Source organism: Mustela lutreola, chromosome 3, assembly GCF_030435805.1.
Source record: "Mustela lutreola isolate mMusLut2 chromosome 3, mMusLut2.pri, whole genome shotgun sequence".
In the NCBI taxonomy this organism is placed as follows: domain Eukaryota; kingdom Metazoa; phylum Chordata; class Mammalia; order Carnivora; family Mustelidae; genus Mustela; species Mustela lutreola.
In genome coordinates this window covers 75,873,939-75,887,709 of record NC_081292.1, presented here as the reverse complement: position 1 = coordinate 75,887,709, position 13,771 = coordinate 75,873,939, and the positions used below count along the sequence as shown (strand labels likewise).

The 13,771-nt window shown below is 37.6% G+C and overlaps 1 protein-coding gene across 1 annotated transcript in view; it reads right to left on the bottom strand.

Moving 5' to 3' along the window:
- The window catches only part of BPNT2 (3'(2'), 5'-bisphosphate nucleotidase 2), a 36,901-nt gene that overhangs the window by 19,326 nt on the left and 3,804 nt on the right, over positions 1-13,771 (bottom strand). The gene's annotated exons all lie outside the window — the stretch shown is intronic.

Sequence of the window (13,771 nt, the reverse complement as noted above, 5' to 3'; positions counted from 1 at the left end):
CTTAATGATATTTACAAAAAACAGTAGATCTAAAGTGTAAAAATAGACTGACAATATGATGGAACACTGAGCACGATCAACTCTAAAAGGAAGAGAAAAGTGACAATGGACTTAAAAGAAATATGCCTTAAAACAGAGAAATGACGAATATATGGATGTTTCCTGTTTCCTGTCTTGCTAATTTTGGCCATTCTAACTGGTATAAGGTGGTATCTCAATGTGGGTTTTTATGTTTTTGTGTTTTTTTAATTTTTAATTTTTTATAAACATATAATATATTTTTATCCCCAGGGGTATAGGACTGTGCATCGCCAGGTTTACACACTTCACAGCACTCACCATAGCACATACCCTCCCCAATGTCCATAACCCCACCCCCCCTTAACCCTTAGTTTGTTTTTTGAGATTAAGAGTCACTTATGGTTTGTCTCCCTCCCAATCCCATCTTGTTTGACACAATGTCCTAGAAAAGTAATCATCTAAAATATACCTTTGATCAAAAGAGAAAAGAAACATGGAAATAATAATAGATCATAAGTTAGTTAGATCATAAAATGTAAACAAAGGTAAGCTGGGTAATCCAAAAGGACAAAAACAGAAAATCCCAGAAACATCAAGCCACTTAAATCAAAAAATATTTTTAATATGGTGTACAGTAAGCATCCAACCCATCCATTCACTTATTTCTTCACTGATTCTGCAAATGTTTACTGATTGCCTACTACATGCTAGTTCTAGGGCCTGATGTATAAAAGTGATCAGTTTGAGATAAAAATCTCTGCCCTTGCGGAACTTAGTAGAAATTCTAGAGAGGGAGATAAACAATAAACAAGATACATAAGTAAAATGTGATATGCTGAATAGTGACAACAAGAAGACATAAAATGTAGCAGGGAAGAAGTATGTTGTAGGACAGTAGAAGAATGGCTATTCTTTAAGATAGGGTGCCTGGTTTTATTCCTACTAACTAGCCAAAAATTAGAAACTACCTAATGCCCATCAGCTGATGAATGGATAGACAAAGAGTGGTTCATCCATACAATGAAATGTTATTCAGCCAAAAAAGAAATGAAGTACAATTCATACTATAGGGCTGAGGAACCCCCAAAACATCATGCTAAGTGAAATAAGCAAGAAACAAGAGATCGCATACTGGATGATTCCATTTATGTGAAATGTCTGTAAAAGGCCTATCTACAGAGTCAAGAGATCAGCGGTTGCCTGGGGTAAGGGTAGGAACAGAGATTAACAGTAAATGAGCACAGGTTAATTATTAGGGTGATAAAAATGTTCTAAAACTGATCAATGACAAAAGTTGTACACTTTGGCAAATCAAAAAACTACTGAAATGGACAAATGCCAGGGGCAAATTATATATGCAAAATATGCTGCAATAAAGCTGCTATTTGTTTTCAAAGATAGGGTAGCTAAGGAAAAGGTGGTATTAGAATGACAATTTAGAGGAAGTGAGCCTAGCAGGCATCTCACCTTCCAGCCCATGGAGTAAAAACACAAAGGCCCTGAGATGGGAGTGTGCCTGGTATATTCAGGAGCAAGCAAGAAGTAAAGTATGGCTAGAGCAGGGGCACTTGGGTGGCTCAGACAGTTAAGTATCTGCCTTCAGCTCAGATAATCTCCAGGCCCTGGTATCTAGCCCCAAGCTGGGCTCCCAGCTCAGCAGGGAATCTGCTTATCCCTCTGTCTCTCTTCCTGCTTGTGCCTTCTCTCTCAAATACATAAATAATATCTTAAAAAAAAAAAAAAAAAAGATAAGGCTAGAGCAGAGTAAGCCAAGAAGAAAGGAACTGAATGAAGATGAGGTTTGACAATAATGGAAACTGGATGGTGTAGGACCATACAGGCCTGACATAGAGTGAGCTGCCCTCCATCCTAACCTCTGTTAACAATGCACAGAGCATCCTAGCCACTGCAGAAAGTTAAAGGAGGGTGGCCTGTGTAGGGAGGTACAGAGATAGAAAGAAGTGAAATCATAACATGCAACTGGTGACTGAGAAAACCCAAAAGAAACTGTAGATAAACTACAGAATAACAGAATGTAGCAAAGTCTCTAGATACAAGATCAATATTTAACAATCAATTGCATTTTTTATATATCAGTGAAAATATTAAAAGTACTTAACATAAAAATGGAAGCTTTTAAAACTAACAAAAAAGTAAAGTACCCAGACTTAAAACTACTATTAAGATGTGCAAAAGTACAATGGAGAAAATTAAGATGTATGAAAAAACATTAAGGAATTACAAATGGTAAGGATGTCAATTCTCCCATCAGTAAATCTATAAATTTAATGAAAACTCCAATCAAAATCCCTATAAGTTGTCTTCTTTTTTTTTTTTTTTTTTTTTAATCTCTTCTTGGAAAAAGAGCAAGCCATTTTGGTGAAAGGAAGGAAGGAAAAAAACAAAGAATTAACATGGTGGGATGACTTCCCTGACCAAATATCAAGACTTACTTTAATGTTAGAATTAAGACTGTGGCACTTTTCCCCAAAGCTTCACTGAGAAAGCTACACATATATACATATGTGTATATATATATTCACACACACATGTGTGTACAGTGTATGTGAAGTGTATAGTGTGATGATTTGATATATTCACACACACGTTAAGTATACAGTGTGATGATTTGATATATGTATATATTATAAAATTATTACCACAATCAAGTTAATTATTAATTAATGCATCTATTACTTATTTTTTTCTTCTGTGGTAAGAACGGTTAAGATCTACTCTTGAAGCAAATTCCAAGTACATGATACAGCATTAACCATAGCAATCTGACTATGTATCCGATGCTTAGAACTTACCTTATTTATAACTAAAAGTTTACCCTTAGACCAACATCCCCTCCATTCCCTAGACTCTGGCAATCACCATTCTCATCACTTTTTCTATAAGTTCAACATTTTTTTTTTAGATCCCACATACTACTGATACCACACAATACTCTCTCTGTGTGGCTTACAGTTTCAGGTGGTCTATTTAAATCTTTTGAACATTTTTTTTTTTAATTTCATTTATTTGACAGAGAGAACAAGAGGGAATATAAGCAGGGGGAGCGGGAGAGGGAGAAACAGACTTCCTGCCAAGCAGGGCGCCTAAGCGACCTGAGCCAAAGGCAGAAGCTTAAGGACTTGAGCTACCCAGGCACTCCTCTTGTGCGTTCTGAGTTAGTTTCTGTAGAGTGGTGTAAGATAGGGATCCAGTTTTATTCTTTTGGATATAAACAGTTTTCCCAGCACCTTTATTGAGAAAACTATCATTTCCCTGTGGTATGTTCTTGATGCCTTGTCAAATACTAGTTAAATGTGTATGTGTGGATTTATGTCTATCTTCCTTTGATCTAAGTATATGTTTTATGCCACTACCATACTGTTTTGATTAAAGTAGCTTTGTAATATAGTTTTAAATCAGGAAATGTGATGCTGCCAGCTTTGTCTTTCTTGCTTAAAATTGCTTCAGCTAGGGGTGCCTGGGTGGCTCAGTGGGTTAAAGCCTCTGCCTTCGGCTCAGTTCATGATCCCGGGGTCCTGGAATCGAGTCCCACATCAGGCTCTCTGCTTCGGCAGGGAGCCTGCTTCCTCCTCTCTCTGTCTCTCTCTGCCTGCATCTCTCCCACTTGTGATCTCTGTCAAATAAATAAATAAAATCTTAAAAAAAAAAAAATTGCTTCAGCTACTTGTCTCTTTTGTGATTCCATGTAAATTTTGTGTTATTTATTCTATTTCACTGAAAACTGACATTGGAATTTTTTTTTCTTTTTTCTTTTCTTTATTTCTTTTCAGCTTAACAGTATTCATTGTTTTTGCACCACACCCAGTGCTCCATGCAATACATGCTCTCCCCAATACCCACCACCTGGTTCCCCCAACCTCCCACTCCCCGCCCCTTCAAAACTCTCAGGTTGTTTTTCAGAGTCCATAGTCTCTCATAGTTCACCTCCCCTTCCAATTTCCCTCATCTCCCTTTTCCTCTCCATCTCCCCATGTCCTCCATGTTATTTGTCATGCTCCACAAATAAGTGAAACCATATGATAATTGACTCTCTCTGCTTGACTTTTTTTCACTCAGCATAATCTCTTCTAGTCCCATCCAGGTTGCTACAAAAGTTGGGTATTCATCCTTTCTGATAGAGGCATAATACTTCATAGTGTATATGGACCACATCTTCCTTATCCATTCGTCCATTGAAGGGCATCTTGGTTCTTTTCACAGTTTGGTGACCGTGGCCATTGCTGCTATAAACATTGGGGTACAGATGGCCCTCCTTTTCACTACATCTGTATCTTTAGGGTAAATACCCAGTAGTGCAATTGCAGGGTTATAGGGAAGCTCTATTTTTAATTTCTTAAGGAATCTCCACACTGTTCTCCAAAGTGGCTACACCAACTTGCATTCCCACCAACAGTGTAAGAGGGTTCCCCTTTCTCCACATCTCTCCAACACAGGCTGTTTCCTGTCTTGCTAATTTTGGCCATTCTAACTGGTATAAGGTGGTATCTCAATGTGGGTTTTTATGTTTTTGGTTTTTTTTAATTTTTAATTTTTTATAAACATATAATATATTTTTATCCCCAGGGGTATAGGTCTGTGCATCGCCAGGTTTACACACTTCACAGCACTCACCATAGCACATACTCTCCCCAATGTCCATAACCTCACTCCCCTCTCCCAACCCCTGCCCCCAGCAACCCTCAAGTTTGTTTTTTCAGATTAAGAGTCACTTATGGTTTGTCTCCCTCCCAATCCCATCTTGTTTCATTTATTCTTCTCCTACCCCTTTAACTCCCCATGTTGCATCTCCACTTCCTCATATCAGGGAGATCATATGATAGTCTGACATTGGAATTTTGATAGGGATTGCACTAAATGTGTTGACTGCTTTGAGCAGCATGGACAGTTTAACAATACCAATTTTTCTAATCCAAGAAATGCAACACCTTTCCATTTTTTATGTGTCTTCTTCAACTATTTTTACCAATGACAGAGTTTTTAGATCTTTCACCTCCCTGGTTAAATTTATTTTTAAGAATTTTATTGTTTTTGATCCTATTGTAAATGGAATTGTTTTCTTAATTCCTCTCACAAATAGTTCATTGTTCTTAATTCACAGAAATAAAATGGTTTTTGTTTGGGTGCCTGGGTGGCTCAGTTGGTTGGGCACCTGCGTTCAGTTCAGGTCATGATCCTGGAGTCCTGGGATTGAGTCCCTGCTTCTCCCTCTGACCTTCACCTTCTTGTGCTCTCTCTTTAAATCAGTAAAATCTTAAAAAAAGATTACAGTTATTATTATTAGTTCTAATAGTATTTTGCTAAGAATTTTAGTTTTCTATATGTAAAATCATGTCATCTGCACATAGATAATTTTATTTCTTCTTTTCTGATTTGGATGAATTTTATTTCTTTTACTTACTTAGCTCTGGCTAGGACTTCCAATATTATGTTGAATTAAAAAGTACTTGCGCATCCTTGTCTTCCTAATGATGTTAGAAGAAAAGCTTTCAGATTTTCATGAATGGGTCTCATGTTAGCTGTGAGCTTGTCATATATCGCCTTTATTATGTTGAGGTGTATTTCTTCTATACCTAATTTGTTGAGTTTTTATCATGAAAAAAATGTTGAATTTTGTCAAGTTCTTTTTATCTTTTTATTTTTATAGTGAGATATATATATTTTTATATATTTTTATCTTTCATTCTGCTCAGGTGGTATATCACATTGACTAATTTGCATATATGGAAACCATCCTTCATCCCAGGTTAAATCCCACTTAATCATGATGTTTGATTCTTTTAATGTCTGTTGAATTATTTTGCTAGCACTTTGTTGAGGATTTTTGCATGTTATGAGCATGAGAAATAATAGCCTGTGATTTTCTTTTCTTATAGTACCCTGCATAGCTTTGGTATCAGGGTAATGTTGGCTTCATAAAGGGGAGTTTGGAAGTGTTCCATCCTCTTCAATTTGGGGTTAGAATTTGGAAAGGACAGGTATTAATTTTCCTTTAATTGTTTGGTAGACCAGTCAAGACATCTCATGGGATTTTCTTTACCAGGAAGTTTCACTAATGATTCAATCTCCTTACAGGTCAGTTCAGGTATTCTATTTCTTCATGAATCAGTCCTAGTAGGTTGCGTGTTTCTACAAATTGATCCATTTCTTCTAGATTATCCAATCTGTTGGCCTAGCATTGTTAATAGTCGTCTCTCATGATCATTTGTATTTGCAGTATCAGGTATAATGTTTATGCTTTCATTTATGAATTTTATTTTTAGAGAGAGAGAAAGAGAAGAAGGGTAGTAAAGGGAAAGAATCATAAGCACCCTCTGAGCTGAGTGCAGAACTCAATCTCACGACCCTGAGATCATGATGTGAGCCAAAATCAAGAGCTGGACACTTAACCAACTGAGCCACCCAGGTGCCCCCTTTTTAGTTAATTTCAAGATTTTATTTCCCTTGTGATTTCTTCTTGAACCCACTGATTGTTCAAAGGTACACCGTTTAATTTTCATAGGTCTGTGCATCTTCCAGCTTTTGTCCTGTCATTGACACCACCGTGTTCAAAAAAGACCTATGATTATCATTTTAATCTTCAATTTGTTAGGACTCGTTTTCTGCCTTACAGGCTATCTACCCTGGAGAGTACTCCATATGAGCTTGAGAAGAATGTGTATTCTGTTACTGTTGAATGAAATGGGTTATACATTTCTGACAGTGCCTATAATAGTGTGAAAATAGTACAAGTTTATTATTTCCTTATTGATGACCTGTCCAGATGATGTATCCATTGGTGAAAGTGAGGTACAGAAGTCTCTATTATTATTGCACTGCTATCTGTTTCTGTACCCAGATCTATAATATGTGCTCGATATATTCAGTGCTCTGATGTTGGGTGCATATGTATTTACAATTATTTTATCTCCTTGATAAACTGACCCTTTTATCATTACATAAATTCTTCTTTGTCCCTTGTTAGAGTTTTTTTACTTAAAGTCTATTCTGGGGGCGCCTGGGTGGCTCAATGGGTTAGGCCTCTGCCTTCGGCTCGGGTCGTGATCTCAGGGTCCTGGGATCGAGCCCCACATCGGGCTCTCTGCTCAGCGGGGAGCCTGCTTCCTCCTCTCTCTCTGCCTGCCTCTCTGCCTACTTGTGATCTCTGTCTGTCGAATAAATAAATAAAATCTTTAAAAAAAAAAAAAAAGTCTATTCTGTCTGATAACAGTATAGCTATCCCATTCTCTCTGGGTTTCCATTTGCATGGAATATTTTTTTTCTACCCCTTCACTTCGATCCTATGTGTGTCTTTAAAGCTGAAGTGTTTCTCTTATTGGTGGCATACATTTTGGTCTTTTCTCTTTTTTTTTTTAATCCATTCACCTGGTCTGTTTTTGACTGGAGAATTTAGTTCATCTACATTTCAAATAATTAGTAAATGTGGACTTACTAATGCCATCCTGTTAATTGCTTCCTGTCTTTTTGTGGCTTCTTTGTTCCTTTCTTAGAACTCTCTAAATGTCTTCCTTTCTGATATGATTATTTTCCATGGTGGTATCCTTTGTTTGTCTATCAGAGGTTTTTGTCTTGTGGTTATCATGAGACTTACATAAAATATCTTATAGTTATAACAGTCTAATTTAAGTTGATAACAACTTTGATTGCATATGAACTCTTCCCTCTTTCACTCCTTCTACAACATGTTTTTAATGTTACATCTTTTTATATTCTATATCTGTTAACAAATTTTTGTAGCTATAGTTTTAAAAAAAACTCATCTTTTAACTTTTATATTAAATGATTTACATACCACTATTACATTCAAAAATTCTGAATTTCATTATATACTCATTTTTTATATTACTATTTAGCATCCTTTCATTTCAACTTGAAGAACTCCATTTAACATTTCTTGTAAGGCAGATCTAGTGGTGGTGCATTTATTTACCTGGGAAAGTCTTTATCTTTTCTTCATTTCTAAAGACAGAGTGTTACAAGGTAAAGTATTCTCAGTTGGCAGGTTTTTTTGTTTTTGTTTTTCTTTCAGCACTCCAAATATATCCTGCTCTCTTTTGGCCTATAGGGTTTCTGGTAAAACATTTGCTGATAGCTTTATGGGGGTTCCCTTCTATCAGATGAGTTTTTTTTCTACTGCTTTCAAAATTCTTTGGGTTTTGACAGTTTTATTATAATGTATCTCAGTAAGTTCTCTCTGAGTTGAATTTGTGAACTTTTGAGTTTCACACAGCTAGATATGCCTATATCACCCCTGATTTGGGAAGTTTTCAGCACCATTCCTTTAAATAAACTTTCTGCCTTTTCTCTCTCCTTCTCTGGGACTTCTGAAATGTAAATTGTTACACTTGATGGTGCCCCATAATGCACGCAGGTTTTCTTTACTTGTTTTATTTATTTTCTTTTTTCTCTGTTGACTGCATGATCTCAAAGGATCTGTTTCTGAGTTCGTGGATTCTTTCTTCTGCTTGATCAAGTCTTCTGCTGATTCCTGCATTTTCATTTCTTGTATTCTTCAGCTCTAAATTTCTAGCAGCTTTTTAAACTTCTCTGTTTTATCTCTTTTTCATTCATATATTGTTTTCCTGATTTCTTTGAGTTGACGGTGTTTTCTTAAGCTCACTGAACTTCCCTAAAACAATTATTTTGAATTCTTTGACAGACAATTTATAGATCTCTATTTTGTGGGGAGCAGTTATTAAGAAATTATATTCCTTTGGCAATGTTTTATTTCCTTAATTTTTTTGTACTCCTTGAAGTTTTGCATTGCTGTCTTCACTTCTGAAGGAAGTTATCTCCTCCACTCTTTCCTGACTGGCTTTGGGAGACAGCTGTCTCACCTTGAGTCTGATGTGGAATTCAGAGGCTTTCTCTGACCTTTTCTGTAGATGTGCCTTCTCCACACTCTCTGTTCCCTCCTGGAGGGCATTCTTAAGATTATATGCTTTGTCTCAATTCCACAAACCCAGACCAGGTGCTGAGGGTCACCCATTTGTTTTCTCTAGGGTGGTACCTTGCAATACTCAAGTCTGTGAGCCTTTTCGCAGTTATGCGGGATTTTTGCACTTGTTTGCTAGCCATTTGCAAAGGCTCAGTCTCACCATCTACAGGAGCACACGCTAAAATAAAGCCAATGTCGGTGAGTGGGGTGGGTCTGCACAAGGTATATAAAATATTGAGGCTGACTGTGAGCCAGCTGTGAGGATCTGAGGGTGAGGAGTCCACAGTGGGCTTGTGGGCAGCCTTCCTTTTGGGTATCTATGAAGCGATTCGTAACAACCCTTTGTAGTTTGAGCCCTGGTTTATGTGCTCCCACAGCGTCTCCCAACCCCACAGCCTTACAGATCACTCTAGTAATGTAGGTGACAAGAGAAAGAAGTGGGCTTCTTGGGCGGTGTCCTGCTTGGCTGGAAAAGCCAGGTACTCACTCAGACTCCTGTGGGTTCAACTGCAGGCTGTAGGGGTCTCTCCTGGCACTGACCTTGATGGAGAGGTGATGCAAGCTAAGTGAAAATGTTCCTCTTATTTGGATCAATGCATCTATTCTTAAGTTTTGGTTTGGTTTTTTTTTTTTTGGCCCCAATGATGTGCTGGAACTTCTCTGCTGGACTTCCAGACTCCTACAACGGAACTCTCGTCTGTGAATGACTACCAAAATCAATGTCCTGTGAGGGAATGACAGTAGAGAACTCCTTTTGTACCATCTTGCAGACATCAAGTTAAAGTATTTTGGATTTAGAGCCCATACGCTTAGTAATACTACAATGCTAGGCTATGTCAGATGAATGAATCTAAGAGTAACACCATACAAACACCACAGAATAAACTTAAACAACAAATGTGACTCCCAGAAACAACAAAGTAGTTCACCAACTACAAACCCTTGTAGTTTACAAAAATGGCGATGCCAAGTCTAGGAAGCAACTACTGTGCCTTATGATTTAAGAATTTTGCCTAAAGTTCAAGTCAGCTTCTCCATATATTTTCAATATAGTATGACCTGACAAATTATAGAAGTGTATTTGAAAACATCTTTCCTGAGAAACAAATGAAGCAGGAGAACATCAGCACAATGTCCTCATCTGCTTTTGCACAACTGCTACTGGTAACCTGCCACTACCATTACACACCTACAAATTGAATAAATCCACTTTCCGCCACTGTAAAGAGCCTCACACATAGCTGGTAAGATCACAAGCAGTAAATCTATCCCAGTTCTTCTCCACATTTCACTAAGTCCTCCCAATTTCAAATAAATGAAATTATGAAATTATGTATTCCAAACAAATCTCAATTTAAACCACCATCTAGCTCTCACCTGGATTTCTCAAATAGCTTTCAGTTGCTCTGGTCTCCTACAACGCATTCACTGATTCGTGCATTCATTCAACAATTACTAATGACCATATATTCTAAACTGTTTTGGGCACTAGGATAAAATAATGAACAAAATGGACAAAATCATGGCCTTAACGGAGCTTCCCTTTGCAACCCAGCAACTTGTCATCTTCCTAAATAAGAGTATTGTCACTCCCTGCTTAAAACTTGCCAATGGTTTTTCATTACACAGAAATAAAATCCAAACTCCTCACCATCACCTACAAAGTAAGGCATGGATGATTTGGCCTCAGTAACCTTTCTTTACTTGCATCCTTATTTCCTACACTCCAGACTTGTCTTTTCTGGTCCCTTGGCCTCAGGGCCTTTGTACTTGCTTTGTACTTGTACTCTTCTGTTCATATACACTTTTCCCAAATCTCTTCATGATGGTCTGCTTCTTATCATTCAGATCTCAGTTCAAACCACAGAGCCATACAATGGCCTGCCCTGACTATCATGGCTGAAGCAGAAGCCCCCACTCACTCTTCTAACATGGTCTTATTTTTCTTCTTCAAAACCCTTATCAGTATCTGAAATCAGTTTATTTGTTCATATGTGTACCATATGAATACTGAATACAGAATACTGACCCACCAGACCTTAAGTTTTATAAGTTCTAGGACATAATTTCCTTCATACTGTAGCTGCATCCCACTGCTGAAACTGGCATAGTAGATGTTGAATAAATACTTCTGTATTGACAACATTATTCTTTGCCATTGTACTTTCGTTTCTTCCCCATAACCATTTCCATTCAGTCTTCTCCCTCCCTCATTGGTACTGCCTGTCTCAGTCCTCAAAAGGGAACTGAAGAATAGGAAATCAAGACTCCAAAACACAATTAATGCTATTAATATGAAAGTTCAGTAATTTTGGGGTTGAAGAGGCTTTTGGTTAATGCTTAAGGAGGTACCAACTACTGAATTTCTCCATAAATCATAACATCATAAAAAGTTCTCAGATATAGTACCTCGCACTGTGCCTATCACACAGCAGGCATTCAATAACTATTTTCTAAATGGGTACCTTCTTCTACCTTTTTAGACGCGTTTTACTATCAACACCATCTTTCACACATATACCTATAAATAAACATGTTCTAGTTTCTCACATTTTAAAAACACCACCAAAAAAATTCATAGAAACTTCTCTTAGTTTCATATAAGACCCCAGCCAAGCTCTGTAGAAGTCCAATTTCTTAAAAGTCTTGTCTTTTACTATCTCCATTTTCCCTCATCCCATCTTTTTCAATTCTGCAACCTTTCCATCAAGCCACCAAGCAAGCTCTTAAAAAGTTCACCAATGACCATTCACCATGCAGAACCATCACTAAGAGTATGTTCTGTCATTGCCAGCTCCTCAATTTATTGGGAATGTGACTTATCTAGGCTAGTCACCTAATCTTCCTGAGCTGCTAAAGTGGATGATAAATCTATCTTCCTACTGGGATCTATGGCTGAATTAATGAATAGAATAGGTAAAACAAACAAGCTTAACATTGTGCTTAACAAAGAGTAAGCATTTAGTAAATGCTGGCTGCTATTATTATTAAATGATTATTTTCCATCTTTGCCTTAGGCCTTTGATATTCCCCTTTCACACTATATTCTTTCCATAAGCAATACTGTTCCAATTAATATCACAACGATGACTCACAAATTCGTATTTCAAATTCAGATGTCTCTTCAGAGCCATATATTCAAATACCTCCTTAACATGTCCCCTTGGCCATATCAAAGACAACTCTTAACTTCATAAGTCTAAGATGGCACTTGTAATCTGCCCCCGTGGACGTATCATCCCTCACTCTTCATCTCCAGCAAAACACCAATTGTGAAAGCCAGATATAGAATACACTCTGTAACATCCTTAGAAATTCTCTCATCTCTTTCCAATTCTATCTTCACTACAAACACAGCCCCAATTTAAAATGCAGAATGTCTCTCTTGAAAAAAATCTCCTAACTGGTTTACTCCCTCCAAACGATTCTCCAAGCATCAACTCTGAGGCCTTCTAATCATTCAAAATACTGTGGGTTAGTTAAAAGTACACTGTAGTTATACCTCCTATACTGACTTATATATACAATTAAACCTGAGATGATTCTCAGACCATTAAATGAATCTCTCTACAGGCCTAAAATATTTTCTAGCTATCTAAAGTTTGGTAAATTATTTAGCCTTTCCAAGCCTCAATTTCTGTAGCTGCAGAATGGAAGCAATAGTACTTGACTTCCTATGCTGTTGACAAGAGTACCTTAATGGGAATAAAAACTTAAAAGCTTAATTCAGTGCTTGCTACTGAGAACTAAATAAATGTTAGCTAGTAAACCAAGCTGAGTGTAATGTTCCCACTGCCTGAGCTCTGGTCCTCATCTCTTGCACAGCCTATTTTAACATACCCCAACTGGTCTCAAGAACCTCCAAATACCCACAGCTCAAAGCGTATTGTAGGCTTTAAACAAGGTCAGGTAAATCTGGTCTTCTTTAGTACTTTCGGATTAAATTAAAGATCACGTTCAAACTTCTTTGAGTTTGGCACATGATCCAGCCCAGTTACCTTCCTATTTTCTTCCACAGTCATTTCCCCCAATGTGCATCGGATTCAGACCTATCAGCATACTTGAATTTACTATACTACCACCTCTACTGGGCCAGCTCCTTTCAACTTGGGTTTTTTTCTGTCCGCAATGCTTATGTCTGCACTAATTGTCAAATTACTAGTTATCTGGAATTTATAGAAGAGGAAAACTGCAGCTCAAAGAAGTGAAATGACTGGCCAGGATCACATAGGTGGGTGACTAGACAAGACATCAAGGCAAGTGGTTCCTTTTATTTATTTATTTATTTTTAGAAATTTATTTATTCATTTGAGGGACAGAGAGAGAGAGCACTAATGCACACAAGCAGGGGGAGTGGCAGACAGAGGGAGAGAGAGCAGCAGACTCCCGACTGAGCAGGGAGTACAGAGCTCAGGGTGGTGCTCCATCTCAGGACCCTGGGATCATGACCTGAGCTGAAGAAAGCCATTTAACTGACTGAGCCATTCAGGTACCCCTCAAGGCAAGTGTTCTAGCACGATATTAGCACTTCTCAGACTTTTCCAATGAGCACTCCTGCTGAGAGAAGAGTTTAACTCCCATCCCAGAGGTCAAGGAAGTCCTACACCCAAGACTCTGAAGAGCAAAATGAATCATTTTCAAAGTCAAAAACTCTAAATAAGTTGAAGATATAGAGGCTCACGCAGTTAGAGCTCCCCGTGTGTTAAATTGAAACTACAAATCCAAGTTGTCTGTTCTGTGGCTCTAAATTCATTCCACAAACCTATCGTCAGCCTTCATTTTCATCACTATTCA